The sequence below is a fragment of the Macaca nemestrina genome, chromosome 14 (genome assembly GCF_043159975.1).
Source record: "Macaca nemestrina isolate mMacNem1 chromosome 14, mMacNem.hap1, whole genome shotgun sequence".
Taxonomy (NCBI): domain Eukaryota; kingdom Metazoa; phylum Chordata; class Mammalia; order Primates; family Cercopithecidae; genus Macaca; species Macaca nemestrina.
In genome coordinates, this window is record NC_092138.1 from 49,180,822 (window position 1) to 49,196,260 (window position 15,439).

At 41.2% G+C, this 15,439-nt stretch overlaps 1 protein-coding gene and 1 long non-coding RNA gene across 2 annotated transcripts in view; one reads left to right on the forward strand and one right to left on the reverse strand.

Moving 5' to 3' along the window:
• The window catches only part of LOC105489057 (alkaline ceramidase 2), a 77,554-nt gene that overhangs the window by 9,060 nt on the left and 53,055 nt on the right, over nucleotides 1-15,439 (forward strand). The gene's annotated exons all lie outside the window — the stretch shown is intronic.
• On the reverse strand, nucleotides 1,259-14,257 carry LOC105489058 (uncharacterized). Its single transcript, XR_011612626.1, has 3 exons — nucleotides 13,746-14,257; nucleotides 11,328-11,581; nucleotides 1,259-1,394 (listed from the first exon to the last, which is right to left on the reverse strand). It is a non-coding gene; the product is annotated as an uncharacterized lncRNA (long non-coding RNA).

Sequence of the window (15,439 nt, forward strand, 5' to 3'; positions counted from 1 at the left end):
GGGAGGCTGATGTGGGAGGATTGCTTGAGGCCAGGAGTTCAAGACCAGTCTAGGCAACATAGTGAGACCTTGTCTCTGCAGAAAAATTTTTTTTTTTAAATTAGCCAGGCATGATGGTGCTCACTTATCGCCTCAGCTGCTTGGGTCCCAGCTTCTGGAAAGGCTGAGGTGGGAGGATCGTGTGAGCCCAGGAGGTTGAGACTGCAGTGAGTCATGATCACACCACTACACTCCAGCCTGGGCCACACAGCTAGACCCTGTCTCAAAAAATAAAAATAGAGTTATCCTAAGAGCAATCAGTATAGGTAAATTTACTGCTAACTCACTGGTAATTATATGAGTTTTTCTTTCAAGTGTTTCGGGGAACAGGAATATTTTCCAAAGGGAGGTAGAAATACAGAAACTAAGAGTAGTATGGGAGGAAGTAAGTTCATGCATTTTAGTAAGCTGTCTCCTTTCTGGCCCAAATCAAGGAAACAGGAAGAAAAAAAAGGTCATTTTAGACACAAAAAAACTAAATTTCAAGGACAATTCCTACTGGTAAGGAAGAAACTAATTTTGAACATGCCAAGCTGTGTTTGGGAAAGGAAGTTAAATCAAAGAACTGAATCTAGGAAAATTTCTTGGCATTATGTCTGCAGCTATATCTAGTAGCAAGAATTACAATAGATTTCTCACCCCTTGGGGTCAGGGACGAAGGAATATTTTTGCAAAGTTGCAGAAAACAAAATCTGGCATATATTTATTAAAGACTTGGTAGATAGGAAGAAGAGGGGAGGTCAGAAAAAGTGCAAGAGTAAACCTATTTTTTTGTGTGAGATCAAGTCTCTGTATCAAGGCACTATATACATTCTTTTGGTCTCATGTATTTTATTTCTTCGTAGTTATGTGATGTTGGGCAACTTATTCCTGTCTTAGTTTCCCCATCTGTAAGATGAAGATGATACCTTATTCATAGACTTCTTGTCAGGAATTAACTAATACATGATAAAAGTTAAACAGTTCTTGGTACATAGTAGACTCTCAATAAATGTTAACTATCCTCATCATCACCACCACCACCATCCTCATCATCGTCATTATGCCAGCATCTCTGACTTTGCTCAGGTGGTTCTCACTTTGAGCAGTGCCATCTGCCTGGTTTCAGTCATGCTGCTTCTGGGAGTTTTTCCTGAGAATCCCAACACAAGTGAACCTTGCTGCAGGACGGAATCCTGAAGTTGGTGCTGAGGTGTTCGGGATTCATTCAAATGGTGGACAAGTCTTGGGGAGAGCCCTCAACAACATCCTTGAACAAATATATGCTGAACACTGCTTTATGTCAGCACTAGGCTAGCAGCAGGAGATACAGAGATGAGGAGTGATGGCCTTTGCTTCCAAGGAATTTTTTTTATCTAATGGAAAAAGAAACATACAAACAGATAAAGAGATATAACAGAGGTATTTAAAAGGCACTGTAATACAGTAAAAGGCGGAAATAATCTAAATGTCTGTATCATCCTCCATCAGCCTAAAAATATGCTGGACTATTTTCTATTTTTTTTTTTTATGGAGTCTCACTGTGTCGCCCAGGCTGGACTGCAGTGGCGTGATCTTGGCTCACTGCAACCTCTGCCTCCCAAGTAGCTAGGATTACAGGCACCTGCCACCACACCCTGCTGATTTTGTATTTTTAGTAGAGACGGAGTTTCACCATGTTGGCCAGGCTGGTCTCAAACTCCTGACCTCAAGTGACCTGCCTGCCTCAGCCTCGCAAAGTGTTGGGATTACAGGCGTGAGCCACCGTGCCCAGCCTGCGTTTGTAATTTTGATAAATACTGCTACATTTCTCTCCATAGGATTGTTCCAATTTATACCCTTACTAACAATGTATGAGAGTGCCTGATATCCTAAAGTCTGCTAAGTGCTGCCAAACTTTGGAATTTTGTCAGTCAGAGGAAATGCCTATTATTTCAGTATAATTTAGTTTATAGTTTTATTATTGTGAATTAAGCATCTTGTCATATATTTTTCTGTTTCTGTTTTTTACCCATTTTTTTTCTATTGGATTGTTAGCACTCTGTATGTAAGACAGATTAGCCCTGCATAAAAATTCCACATTTTCCCCAATATGTCCCTTCCTTCTTTCCTTCATAATTGTATTAAAATATAATTCACATACCATACAATTCACCTACTTAGAGTGTAAAATTCAATGTTGTAAAATAATATCTCAGAGTTGTGCAACTATCACTACAATCTAACTTTAGAATATTTTCATCACCCCATAAAGAAACCCTGTGTCCATTAGTAGTCACTTTCCATCTCTATTTCCTCAACAACCCCTCTCCCCACTCCAACTCATCTGCCCAATCCCAGCCCTAAGTAACCACTAATTCTACCTCTACAGGTTGGCCCATTCTGAGGCCGGGTGCAGTGGCTCACGCCTGTAATCTCAGCACTTTGGGAGGCCGAGGTGGATGGATCACGAGGTCAGGAGTTCAAGATCAGCCTGGCCAACATAGTGAAACCCTGTCTCTACTAATAATGCAAAACTTAGCTGGGCATGGTGGCGTGCACCTGTAGTCCCAGTTACTTGGGAGGCTGAGGCAGGAGAATTGCTTGAACCCGGGAGGTGGAGGTTGTGGTGAGCCAAGATCGCACCACTGCACTCCAGCCTAGGCAACAAAGTGAGACTACATGTCAAAAAAAAAAAAAGAAAGAAAAAAGGTTGGTCCATTCTGGACATTTCATGTAAATGGAATCACATAATATATAGTCTTTGGTAACTCATTTCTTTCTCTTTGTTCTGGTTATTTCTTAAATCTCTTCTAGTTAGAATTCTGTCCCACTGAAACTATTCTTTAAAAAGTCATTTACTATGTATCTTGCATTCTTTTGCTTTTCCTCCTATCTCACTAGCTGTACCGTCTCAATCTTCCTGCTAGTTCCTCTTCCTCTTTCCTCTTGACATGGGAGTCTCCTGGACAGTCCTTGCTCCTCTTTTCTGTCTGCATCTCATGTAGTTTCTTGGTGTTGGAGAGACTATTAGCTTTCTCTAAAAGTCTGCTGTAGAATTATGCTTCCAACAATATATAATAGACATACTTTTCTTGTTCTTCCTTGTATTAGTCCATTTTGTGTCGCTATAAAGGAGTACCTGAGGCTGGGTAATTTATAAAGAAAAAAGGTTTATTTGGCTCACAGTTCTGCAGGCTGTACAAGAAGCCTGGTGCCAGCGTGTGCTTCTAGTGAGGCCTCAGGAAGCTTTTACTCATTGGAGGAGATAAAGAGGGAGTGGATGTATCACATGGTGAGAGAAGGAACAAGCGAGATGCATGCTATTTTAAACAACCAGCTCTCGGCTGGGAGCCATGGCTCACCCCTGTAATCCCAGCACTTTGGGAGGCTGAGGCTGGTGGATCACTTGAGGTCAGGAATTCGAGATCAGCTCGGCCAACATGGTGAAAGCCATCTCTACTAGAAGTACAAAAATTAGCAGGATGTGGTGTCATCCACCTATAGTCCCAGCTACTCAGGAGATTAAGGTGGGAGAATCACTTGAACCCAGGAGGTGGAGGTTGCAGTGAGCTGAGATCAGCCACTGCACTCCAGCCTGGGCAACAGAGCAAGACCCCATCTTGATAAATAATAATAATAATAAATAAATAATAAATAAGTAACTAGCTTTCATGTCAACTAATAGTTGCCATGTCAAATAATAAAGTGAGAACTCATTATTGTGAGGAGGACACCAAGCTTTCATGAGGGATCTGCCTCCATAACCTAAACACCTCCAGCTAAGCCCCACCTCCAACACTGGGGATCACATTTCAACATGAGATTTGGAGGGGCACACATTCCTGCTAAAATGTTACAACTAAAAAACCTAGGCATTATATTAACATATAAAACAATCATCTAAAAGGTACCAAGAGGACTTGGAACTGAAGAATCCATTAACACAAGTGCCAGCAGGCCTAGACTACAACATCCCCAACAAAGCCTGCTTTCTCTAATCAAAGGACCAGGAAAGGGGCAGCCTACCCAGATGGAAAACTTTTAGACAATAACAATCTACTCCAGCCAAACACCACAGAAAAAACTATGGTCCCCAACCCCAACTACAAGAAGCAAAGGCTAAGTGGGAACCTACACTTCCATTCTTATGAGACCCTAACAAGGTATCTCAATCCCACCAGGGTGGCATCAGAGAAAACAAAGTAGGGAACTGGAATTTTATCCCAGATTGCCAGTAATGAGCCTCTTCCTGCCCTTTGAGGTCAGTGGAGACAACAGGGAGACCCTGGACTTGTTTTTTTTTTTTTTTTTTTTGAGACGGAGCCTTGCTCTGTTGGCTGGAGTGCAGTGGTATGATCTTGGCTCACTGCAACCTCTACCTCCTGGGTTCAAGTGATTCTCCTGCCTCAGCCTCCCGAGTAGCTGGAATTACAGATGTGTGGCACCTTGCCTGGCTAATTTTTGTATTTTTAGTAGAGATGAGGTTTCACCATATTGACCAGGCTGGTCTTGAACTCCTGACCTCAGGTGACCTGCCCGCCTCAGCCTCCGAAAGTGCTAGGATTACAGACTTGAGTCACCGTGCCTAGCCTGAACCCTGGACTTTTATTCCCACCCATTGGTAAAGAGCAGTCTTCTCTCAGATGTCAGTAGGCAACTTGGATGTCTATCTGCACTGGGCAGTAATGAGGTGATGCCCCATTTTGCCCCTAGCAGAGTGGTGTCAGAGAAAGCCAGGTAAAATAGAAGGTTTAAATAAGATCTGGAGTTGCATAACAATAAATAAATGTTTAGGCTTCAATTAAAAATCACTTGTCATGCCAATATCCAAGAAGGTCTCAAACTAAGTGAAAAAAAGGCCGAGCGCAGTGGCTTACACCTGTAATCCCAGCACTTTGGGAGGATGAGGCAGGCGGATCACGAGGTCAGGAGATCAAGACCATCCTGGCTAACATGGTGAAACCCCATCTCTACTAAAAATACAAAAATTAGCTGGGCGTGGTGGCGCGTGCCTGTAATCCCAGCTACTTGGGAGGCTGAGGCAGGAGAATTGCTTGAACCAGGGAGTCAGAGGTTGCAGTGAGCCAAGATCATGCCACTGCATTCCAGCCTGGTGGCAGAGCGAGACTCCGTCTCACAAGCAAAACAAAACAAAAAAACCTAAGTGAAAAAAGACAATCAGTAGATGCCAATATGAGCCATCACGCTACCCGACTTCACACTATGTTACAGGGCTACAGTAACCAAAAGAGCCTGGTACTATTGGTACGAAAACAGACACATAGACCAGTGGAACAGAATAGAGAACACAAAAATAAGGCTGCACACCCACAACCATCTGATCTTTGACAAACCTGACAAAAACAATCAGTGGGGAAAGGACACCATGTTCAATAAATGGTGCTGAGATAGCTGGCTAGCCATATGCTGATAATTGAAACTGGACCCCTTCCTTACACCGTATATAAAAATCAACTCAACATGGATTAAAGACTTAAATGTAAAACCCAAAACTATAAAAATCCTGAAAGACAACCTAGGGAATACCATTCTGGACATAGGAATGGGCAAAAATTTCACGACAATGATGCCAAAAGGAATCACAACAAAAGCAAATATTGACAAATGGGATTTAATTAAACTAAAGAGCTTTTGCACAGTATGAGAAACTATCAACAGAGTAAACAACCTACAGAATGGGAGAAAATTTTTGCAAGCAATGCATCTGACAAAGGTCTAATATCCAGCATCTATAAAGAACTTAAATTTTACAAGAAAAAAAACCTCATTAAAAAGTGGGCAAAGAACTTTAACACTTCTCAAAAGAAGACATACACACAGCCAACAAGCATATGAGAAAAAAGCTTAATATCACTGATCATTAGAGAAATCCAAATCACAATGAGATACCATCTCACACCAGTCAGAATGGCTATTATTAAAAAGTGAAAAAATGATAAAAGTTACTGGCAAAGTTGCACAGGAAAAGGAACGCTTATATACTGTTGGTGGGGGGTGTAAATTAGTTCAACCATTGTAGAAAACAGTGTGGCGATTCCTCAAAGACTTAAAAACAGAACTACCATTCAACCCAGCAATCCCATTATTGGGTGTGTACCCAAAGGAATATAAATCATTCTATCATAAAGATACATGCACACATATGTTCATTGCAGCACTATTCACAATAGCAAAGACAGTGAATCAACCTAAACCCCCATCAATGGTAGCTGGATAAAGAAAATGTAGTACGTATACTCCATGGAATACTATGCAGTCATAAAAAAACAATGAGATCATGTCTTTTGCAGGAATATGAATGGAGCTGGAATATGAATATCCTTATCCAACGAACACAGAAACAGAAAACTAAATACCGCATGTTCTCACTTATAAGTGGTAGCTGAACGATGAGAACATATGGAAACATAAGAGGGGAACAACACACACTGGGGGTCAATTGGAAAGTGGAGGTTGGAAGGAGAGAGAGGATCAGGAAAACTAATGAGTACGAGTCTTAATACCTGGGTGATGAAATAATCTGTACAACAAACTCCCATGACACAAGTTTACCTATGTAACAAACATGCAGATGTATTCTTGAACCCAAAATAAAAGTTAAAAGAAAACAAAAATCAACAAACACTTGAAAACTAAACCACATACTTGTACATAATCTGTGCATCAAAGAAGAAGTTGCAAAGGACATTTAAAAATCAATTGAACTGAATGAAAATAAAAATAAAATCAAAATTTGTGGGTCGCAGCTAAAGCACCACTGAAAGGGAAACTTACAATACTAAATGTATATATTAGAGAAGAGGAAAAAACCTCAAATCAATAAGCTAACCTCCCACCTCAAGAACCTAGAAAAAGAAGAGTAAAATCAACCAAAACCAAGAAGATGGAAGGAGATAATAAGGTTAAAAGCACAGTAGAATGGAATGGAAAATATAGAAAAAAATCAATAAAATAAAGAGCTGATTCTTTGAAAAGATCAATAAAATTCACAAACATCTAGCAAGACTGATAAAAAGACACAAATTGTCAGTATCAAAAATGAAACAGAATGCCATTACGGATCCTGCAGACATCAAAGGGATTGTAAAGGAACACTACTAACTCTACGCAGGTAAATGATGTGTGTAGATGGGTATATAGCTATGGAAATGGATGAATTCCTTGAAAACTGCAAATGACCACAACCTCACCCAATATAAAATAAGTAATTTGAATAGCCTTATAACTATTAAGGAAATTTAATTCATAAGTTAAAAGCTGTCAGAAATCTTCAGGCCCAGATGATTTTCCAGGATAATTCTACCAAATATTTGAAGAGGAATTAAGAGCAATTCCATACACTCTCTTTCAGCAAATAGAAGAGGAAGGAACACTCAGTGAACACACAAAACTAATTTTATGAAGCTAGTATTATCTTGATGTCAAAGCCAGACAAAAACAGTACAAAAAAGAAAACTGTAAGCTAATATGCTTCATAAATATAGACACAGAAATCTTTAACAAAACATTAGCATATATAATTCAGCAATATATATAAAGAATTATATGCCGTGACCAACGTGGGTTTTATTCCAGGGATGCAAGGCTTTTTTAATATTAAAATCTCAATCAATGTAATCTGCCATATGAACATAGTAAAGAATAAAAATCATATCACTAAATGTAAAAAAAGCATTTCACAGAATTCAATATCCACTCATGATAAAAACTTTCAGGAAACAGGAAAAGAAAAAAAATCCTCAACTTGAAGAGGAGTATCTGCAAAAAATCCCATAGTTGATATTATACTTAGTGATAAAAGATTGAATGCTTTCCACCTAAGCTCAGGAACAAGGTGAAGATGTCTTTTGTCACCACTCATGATTATCTACTAAGGATATTCCAAGGAATCTACAAATTCTTATAAGTAACAAGTGAGTTCAGGAAGATTACAAAATACAAGCTAAAATACGAAAATCAATCATATTTGTATGTACTAGCTATGAACATGTGATCACTAATTAAAAATGCAATACAATCAAGGAAATGAAATCTAATAAAACGTACATTATTTAAATGATGAAAAGTACACAGTGTTAATGAAAGACATCAAAAGATCTAAATTAATGAAGAGACAAACTGTACTCATGGGGTGGAAGTTTCAACACAGTAAAGATACCGTTTCTTTTCAAACTGATATATATGTTTAATGCAATTCCCATCAAAATCTCAGGAAAATTCTTTATGGATGTAGACAAGATTATTCTAAAATGTATATGGAAAGGCAAAGGAACTAAAATAGCTAAAAACAATGTTTAAAAAGGGCCGGGTGCAGTGGCTCACGCCTGTAATCCCAGCACTTTGGTAGGCCAAGGTGGGCGGATCACAAGGTCAGGAGATCGAGACCATCCTGGCTAACATGGTGAAATCTCATCTCTACTATAAATACAAAAAATTAGCCGGGTGTGGTGGCGGGCACCCGTAGTCCCAGCTACTCAGGAGGCTGAGGCAGGAGAATGTCGTGAACCCGGGAGGCAGAGCTTGCAGTGAGCCTAGATGGCGCCACTGCACTCCAGCCTGGGCGGCAGAGCGAGACTCTGTCTCAAAAAAAAAAAAAAAGAATGAAGTGAGAGCAGTCAACCTGATTTTAAGACTTATTATAGCTGCAGTAATCAAGACTATATGTTACTGGTAAGTGGGACAGATACATGGATATATGAGACATGATAGAGAACCCAGAAGTAGATCCTCACAAATATGCCCACCTGATTTTTGACAAAGTTGGAAAAACAGTTCAATGGAGGAAAGATAATCTTTCAACAAATGATGCTGAAGCAATGAGACAGCCATAGACAAAAAAAAAAAACAAAAAAAAAACCTTGACCTAAGTGTCACACATTATGCAAAAATTAAATCAAAATGGATTATACACTTAGCTGTAAAATGTAAAACTATAAAACTTTCTTTTTTTTTTTTTTTTTTTTCCGAGATAGAATTTCACTCTGTCACCCAGGCTGGGGTGCAGTAGCACGATCTCAGCTCACTGCAACCTCCGCCTCCTGGGTTCAAGTGATTCTCCTGCCTCGGCCTCCCGGGTAGCTGGGAATACAGGCACCCACCACCATGCCTGGATAATTTTTGTATTTTTAGTAGAGACCAGGTTTCACCACATTGGCCAAAACTTGAGTCATAAAAAAAAGGAGAAACTGGTAAATTGGACTTCATCAAAATTAATAATATTTTTTCTTTTTTTTGGATACAGGGTTTCACCCTGTCATCCAGGCTGAATACAGTGGTAGGATCATGGCTCACTGCAGCCTTGACCTCCCAGGTTCAAGTGATCCTCCCACTTCAGCCTCCTGAGTAGCTAGGACTACTGATGCGCACCACCACATCCAGCTGATTTTTTTTCCATAGGTGCGGAGTCTCACTACATTGCCCAGGCTGGTCACAAATTCCTGGATGCAAACAATCCTCCTGCCTCAACCTCCCAAGGTGCTGGAATTACAAGTGTGAACTACCATGCCCAGTCAACTTTTACTCTTAAAAGATCCTGTTAAGAGAATACAAAGACAAACTACAGAGTGGGAGAAATTATTTGCAAAGCACATAGCTGACAAAGGGCTAGTATCTAGAATATACAGAAAAACTCATAAAACTCAACAGTAACCTTACTTGGTAAGAATTATATCAAACTTTTCTTCAGAAAGTATGCAAGCAAGAAAAGAATATTCTAAAATATTTAAATTGTTGAAAGAAAAACCTACGAACCTAGAATTCTGTGCCTAGCAAAATTATCCTTTTAAAAGTGTAGGAGCAATAGGCCGGGCACGGTGGCTCACACCTGTAATCCCAACACTTTTGGAGGCTGTGGTGAGTGAATCACCTGAGGTCAGGAGTTTGAGACCAGCCTGGTCAATATGGTGAAACCCTGTCTGTAGTAAAAATATAAAACTTAGCCTGGCGTGACGGTGCGCCTGTACTCCCAGCTACTCGGGAGGTTGAGACAGATGAATCCCTTGAAGTGGGGAGGCGGAGTTTGCAGTGAGCTGAGATCTCACCATTGCACTCCAGCCTGGGTGGCAGAGTGAGACCCTGTCTCAAAAAAAAAAAAAAAAAAAAAAAAAAAAAAAAAAAGCCGGTGCAGTAGCTCACACCTGTAATCCCACGTAATCCCAGCACTTTGGGAGGCTGAGGTGGGTGGATCACGAGGTCAGGAGATCGAGACCATCCTGGCTAACAAGGTGAAACCCCGTCTCTACTAAAAAACAAAAATACAAAAAAATGGTCGGGCATGGTGGCGGGTGCCTGTAGTCCCAGCTACTCGGGAGGCTGAGGCAGGAGAATGGTGTGAACCTGGGAGGCAGAGCTTGCAGTGAACCAAGATTGTGCCACTGCACTCCAGCCTGGGTGACAGAGCAAGACTCCGTCTCAAAAAAAAAAAAAAAAAAAAGTGAAGGAGTAATGAAAATTTCCTATGCGTTAAAAAATGGAGTATACCTGCCTTGCAAGAGATGTTCAAAGAAGTTCTTCAGAGAGAAGGAAAATTATATAGGTCAGAAACTCATATGTAAATAAAGAAAGTGCTACAGAAGGAATAAATGAAGCCAAAATAAAACAAGCAATGCAATTAGAACATGAGCAAAAGATATGCAGAGATTTTCACTGAAGGAGTTATGCAGAAGGCTACTAAGCATATGCAAAGATATTCAACATCATTAGCTATTGGGGAAATGTATATTAAAACCATAATGAGATATTACACAACTATCAGAATGGCTGAGATAAAAAACAGTGACAACACCAAATGTGGGGATGTGGATAAACTAGGAAATCATATGTTGCTGATGGGAATGTAAAATAGGATTCTCACTCTGGAAAACAGTTTGTCAGTATCCTAAAACAATAAACATGGAATTACCATAAGACCCAGCAATTTCATACCTGGACATTTACCTTAGGGAAATGATGACTTGTATTTACACCAAAACCTATAATGAATGTTGATATCAGCTACTATCTGTAATAGCAAAATGTGAGAAAAGGAAAAAAAACCCAGATGTCCTTTAATGGGTGATGATGGTTAAACAAATTGGTATATCCATACCGTGGAATACTACTTAGCAATACACAGCAAGAGCTATTGATATATGCAGTGACCTGAATAAATATCCATAGAATTATGCTTAGTGGAAAAAAAAAAAAACATTTGCAAGATTACGTTCCATGTGATTCCCTTAATACAGCATTTTCAAAATGACAACATTATAGACACCCGGATCATGCAAATGGACTGATTCCCTTAGGAGAACTAAGGCCATATCTACCTAGAGGCTGGAGGAAGACCCTTCTGGGCCTGACAAGCACAGATAACAATTCTGGCAACAATTGGCCCTGGAGTTTCAGCCGGTCCACAGGTGGAAGTTGAGTGTGGGATTTAATCTGGTTGAGTTCATCTTCTGGTAGGAAACCACACAGAACCCAGGAGCACCACCAAGATGGCAGGGGGAGCTGTGTGGCTCAGAGATACTGGGGCCCCATCCTCTTCCTGTTCCTCATTGACTGGCTGGAAAGGTGGACACTAAAAATTTATGATTCATTTGTAGTTAGTTGAAGTATGCAAGGAGATGACGTATTATTTAGACTCCCTCGCTCCCTCCCTCTTTCTCCCTTCCTTCCCTCCCTCCCTCCCTCCCTCCCTCCCTCCCTCCCTCCTTCCTTCCTTCCTTCCTTCCTTCTTTTTCTTTCTTTTTCTTTCTTTCTTAAGGAATCTTGCTTTTGTCACCCAGGCTGGAGTGCAATGGCACAATCTCAGCTCACTGCAACCTCCATCTCCTGGGTTCAAGTGATTTTCCTGCTTTAGCCTCCTTAGTAGCTGGGATTACAGGCACACACCACTATGCCCAGCTAATTTTTGTATTTTTAGTAGAGACAGGGTTTCATCACGTTGGCCAGGCTGGTCTCGAACTCTTGACCTCAGGTAATCCGCCTGCCTCGGCCTCCCAAAGTGCTAGGATTACAGGCGTGAGCCACTGCACCTGGCTACACATATTATTTTCTAAAAATGTCACTAATCCTGTGAAAGGTTCATTTGAAATGCTTGTCCTAAAATACACTAACTTTTTGTATGTGATGACAGATCTAAGTGCTTGTGGTATGTTCATTTTGAGAACCATCAAATATTTCTAGGGTGAAATTTCTTTGAATTTTTTCACTTCAGAGGAGGGTCAAGTGTCTCCTAACTACTGTATCATTTGTTTCCCAAGCTGCTTTTTTTTTTTTTTTTTTGGAGACAGAGTCTCACTCTGTTGCCCAGGCTGGAGTGCAGTGGCGCAGTCTCGGCTCACTGCAAGCTCCACCTCCTGGGTTCACACCCTTCTCCTGCCTCAGCCTCCCGAGTAGCTGGGACTACAGGTGCCTGCCACCATGCCTGGCTAATTTTTTCTATTTTTAGTAGAGGTGGAGTTTTACTGTGTTAGCCAGGATGGTCTCAATCTCCTGACCTCATGATCTGCCCACGTCGGCCTCCCAAAGTGCTGAGATTACAGGCGTGAGCCACCGTGCCCGGCCACTGCATTGTTAATGAGAAAGATTAAATATCTTTTTCATGGCTTCTTGGTGGCTGGTCTGCAACTTTCCTGGCAATGACTGCCTCCTACTGAATATACTACATTTCAGATCCTTACCTTTATCTGTTATGATTAGAGAATAAAGGGTGAGCTCACTGGTCCTAATCTTTTCCACTGCCTTTAAGGCCCTGACATACTTTACCCCCTCCTTTTCAGTAGACAATGTTTTCTCCCACTTCTTTCAGAAATATGAACTGCTTTATCTTCTCTCATCCTCAAAACGTGTCAAGGTATTCATATCTACTCTGTACATTCCCCTCTTTCTTAGCATAGGGTTCTGTTAGGACATTTAATTTTAAGTGGCATAAACCCAACTCCAACTAGCTTAAACAAAAATGTGACTTTACTATAAAGTTTCTGGGGTATCTTGGGAAACTGTTTGTGGCTGGATCCTGGGCATATAGCTGGAGCCAGGGACTCCTTACTAGCTCTTTCTATACAGCCTTATTTGGGGCAGCATCATTATTCTCTCTACTGTTAACTATTTCTGCTTGCCCAGCCATCTGGTGGAACAGGCCACCAATAGTGCCCAGGTTTATATCTCCATTTCGTCAGTCAACCATGTGGAACTGGAAGAGCTCAATTCTGATTTGAAATTCCCACAAATGCATTCTGATTAGCCAGCTTAGATCACCACTCACTCCTGGACCAATGAATGTTAGCCACAGAGTCAGGTCACAGTGTATACCATGGTTGTTCTTATGGTAGCCATCTGCATGGAGTTGGGGGTTGGGGGAAGGTGGGAGGTGGAAGGTGGGCAGTCTTCATTGAATAAGAGGGAGCAGAAGGTCTTGGAAAAAGAAGGGATGCCAGGAGAGACACAACAATACTTGGCTACTCCATGCCATCCCTTGTCTTCAGGCAAATGGAAAGATCTTGAATTTTTAATTCTATCTCTTCTCATCTTCTTCAGGATTTAGTTTAATTAATTACCCTTTTATATATATATATATTTTTTAACACTAGATTATACTGCAATAAATTACCCTTTTTTCTTTTTGCATTTTGAATATTTCTACTCAAGCTCCTTTTCTTTAGGCTTACATTTGCTCAAGATTCTCTTAAGGAAAGGAGCATCCCATAACCTGTCTTCAAGTTCCTGCCCAATCTCTGTACCTTTTTTTTTTTTCTGTCATGTAAATGTCATCTGCCCCATATCACGCTTTACCCCAATCTGGCCTCCTCCCTCTTCATTTCCTTCTTTGACACCACCTCCATTTTCCCAGAGTGTTTTTTTGGTTTTTGAAAGGCTGAACACAGGCAGAGTGAGGGAAGGATGAAATCTACAGGCCATTGTGATGCAGCCCTTCCAGCAGGTGTGACAGGTAGTCTCTGATGTGCCACTGCCCACTCCCTCACAGCCCGGCCCCAAGAGGCCCCTTGGATTGTAGAGCATAACACTGACCAGTATCTACCTTTCTATCTTCCTGGTTCCAGAGAGTCTGTGGCCACAGTATCACCTGGACCCCACCCAGACAGCTGATAATCAGCTTATTTACCAAAGTTTCACTGGGTACAAGGACCATCTCATGAAGAGAGAGGGTGGGGGCCCTCTTGGAGAGGCTGTTTGCGATTTGCTCCTTCACAGGTGTAGCCTCCATTGCCAGTCCTATGCTCTCTGGAATGAAGAGGAAAGGTAATAACCACAGGCTGGACCAGAACTGCTTTATTTTTTTGAGACAGAGTCTTGCTCTGTTGCCCAGGCTGAAGTGCAGTGGTGTGATCTCAGCTCACTGCAACCTCTGCCTCGCAGGTTCAAGCATTCTCCTGCCTCAGCCTCCTGAGTCGCTGGGATTCCAGGTGCATGCCACCACGTGTGACTAATTTTTGTATTTTTAGTAGAGACGGGATTTCACCATGTTGGCCAGGCTGGTCTTGAACTCCTGATGTCAAGTGATCCACCCACCTCAGCCTCCCAAAGTGCTTGGATTACAGGTGTGAGCCCTCACCCTCCCTCACCAACTTGTGTTCTTGCAGTTCTCGGCTATGTTGGTGCTTGTGGTGCTTGTGAAGCCACATGAAGCCCTTTGCCTCTTTGGTTTAAAAAAAAAAAAAAAATCTCTCTCTCTCTTTTTTTTTTTTTTTTGAGATACAATTTTGCTCTTCTTGCCCAGGCTAGAGTGCAGTGGTGCAATCTTGGCCCACTGCAACCTCCGCCTCCCGGGTTCAAGTGATTCTCCTGCCTCAGCCTCCCGAGTAGCTGGGATTACAGTCTTGTGCCCCCACACCCAGCTAATTTTTGTATTTTTAGTAGAAACGGGTTTCTCCCTGTTGGTCAGGCTGGTCTCAAACTTCCAACCTCAGGTGATCTGCCCGCCTCGGCCTCCCAAAGTGTTGGGATTACAGGCGTGAGCCCAATGCCCGGCCAAAATAAAACTCTTTTATTATGAAAATTTTAAAACAGGTACAGGTAGAGAGATTAGTTTAATGTGTTTACCACCCATTTTTCACAATTATCCATTTGAGGCCAATGTTGCTCCGTCTACACCCCCATAGTGACACTCTCCTCCTTTATTTCAAAGCAAATCCTAGATCATATACTTTATGGGTAAATATTTCAGTATGTGTCTCTAAACAACAACCTTCCTTTTTTGTGTCTTTTTGGCTTTGCTCAAGTTTATTATTGAGGTATAATTTACATGTTGCAAGTTGCTCTTTTTAGGCTAATTTTGAGGTTTTATAAGCTTATTCGGTCATAAAACCATCACAATCAGGATATAGAACAGTTCTGTCCCCTCCCCAAATTCCCCTATATCCCTTTGCAGTGAATTCCGCCCAACCTCCATGCAACTACACATCTGTTTTCTGTT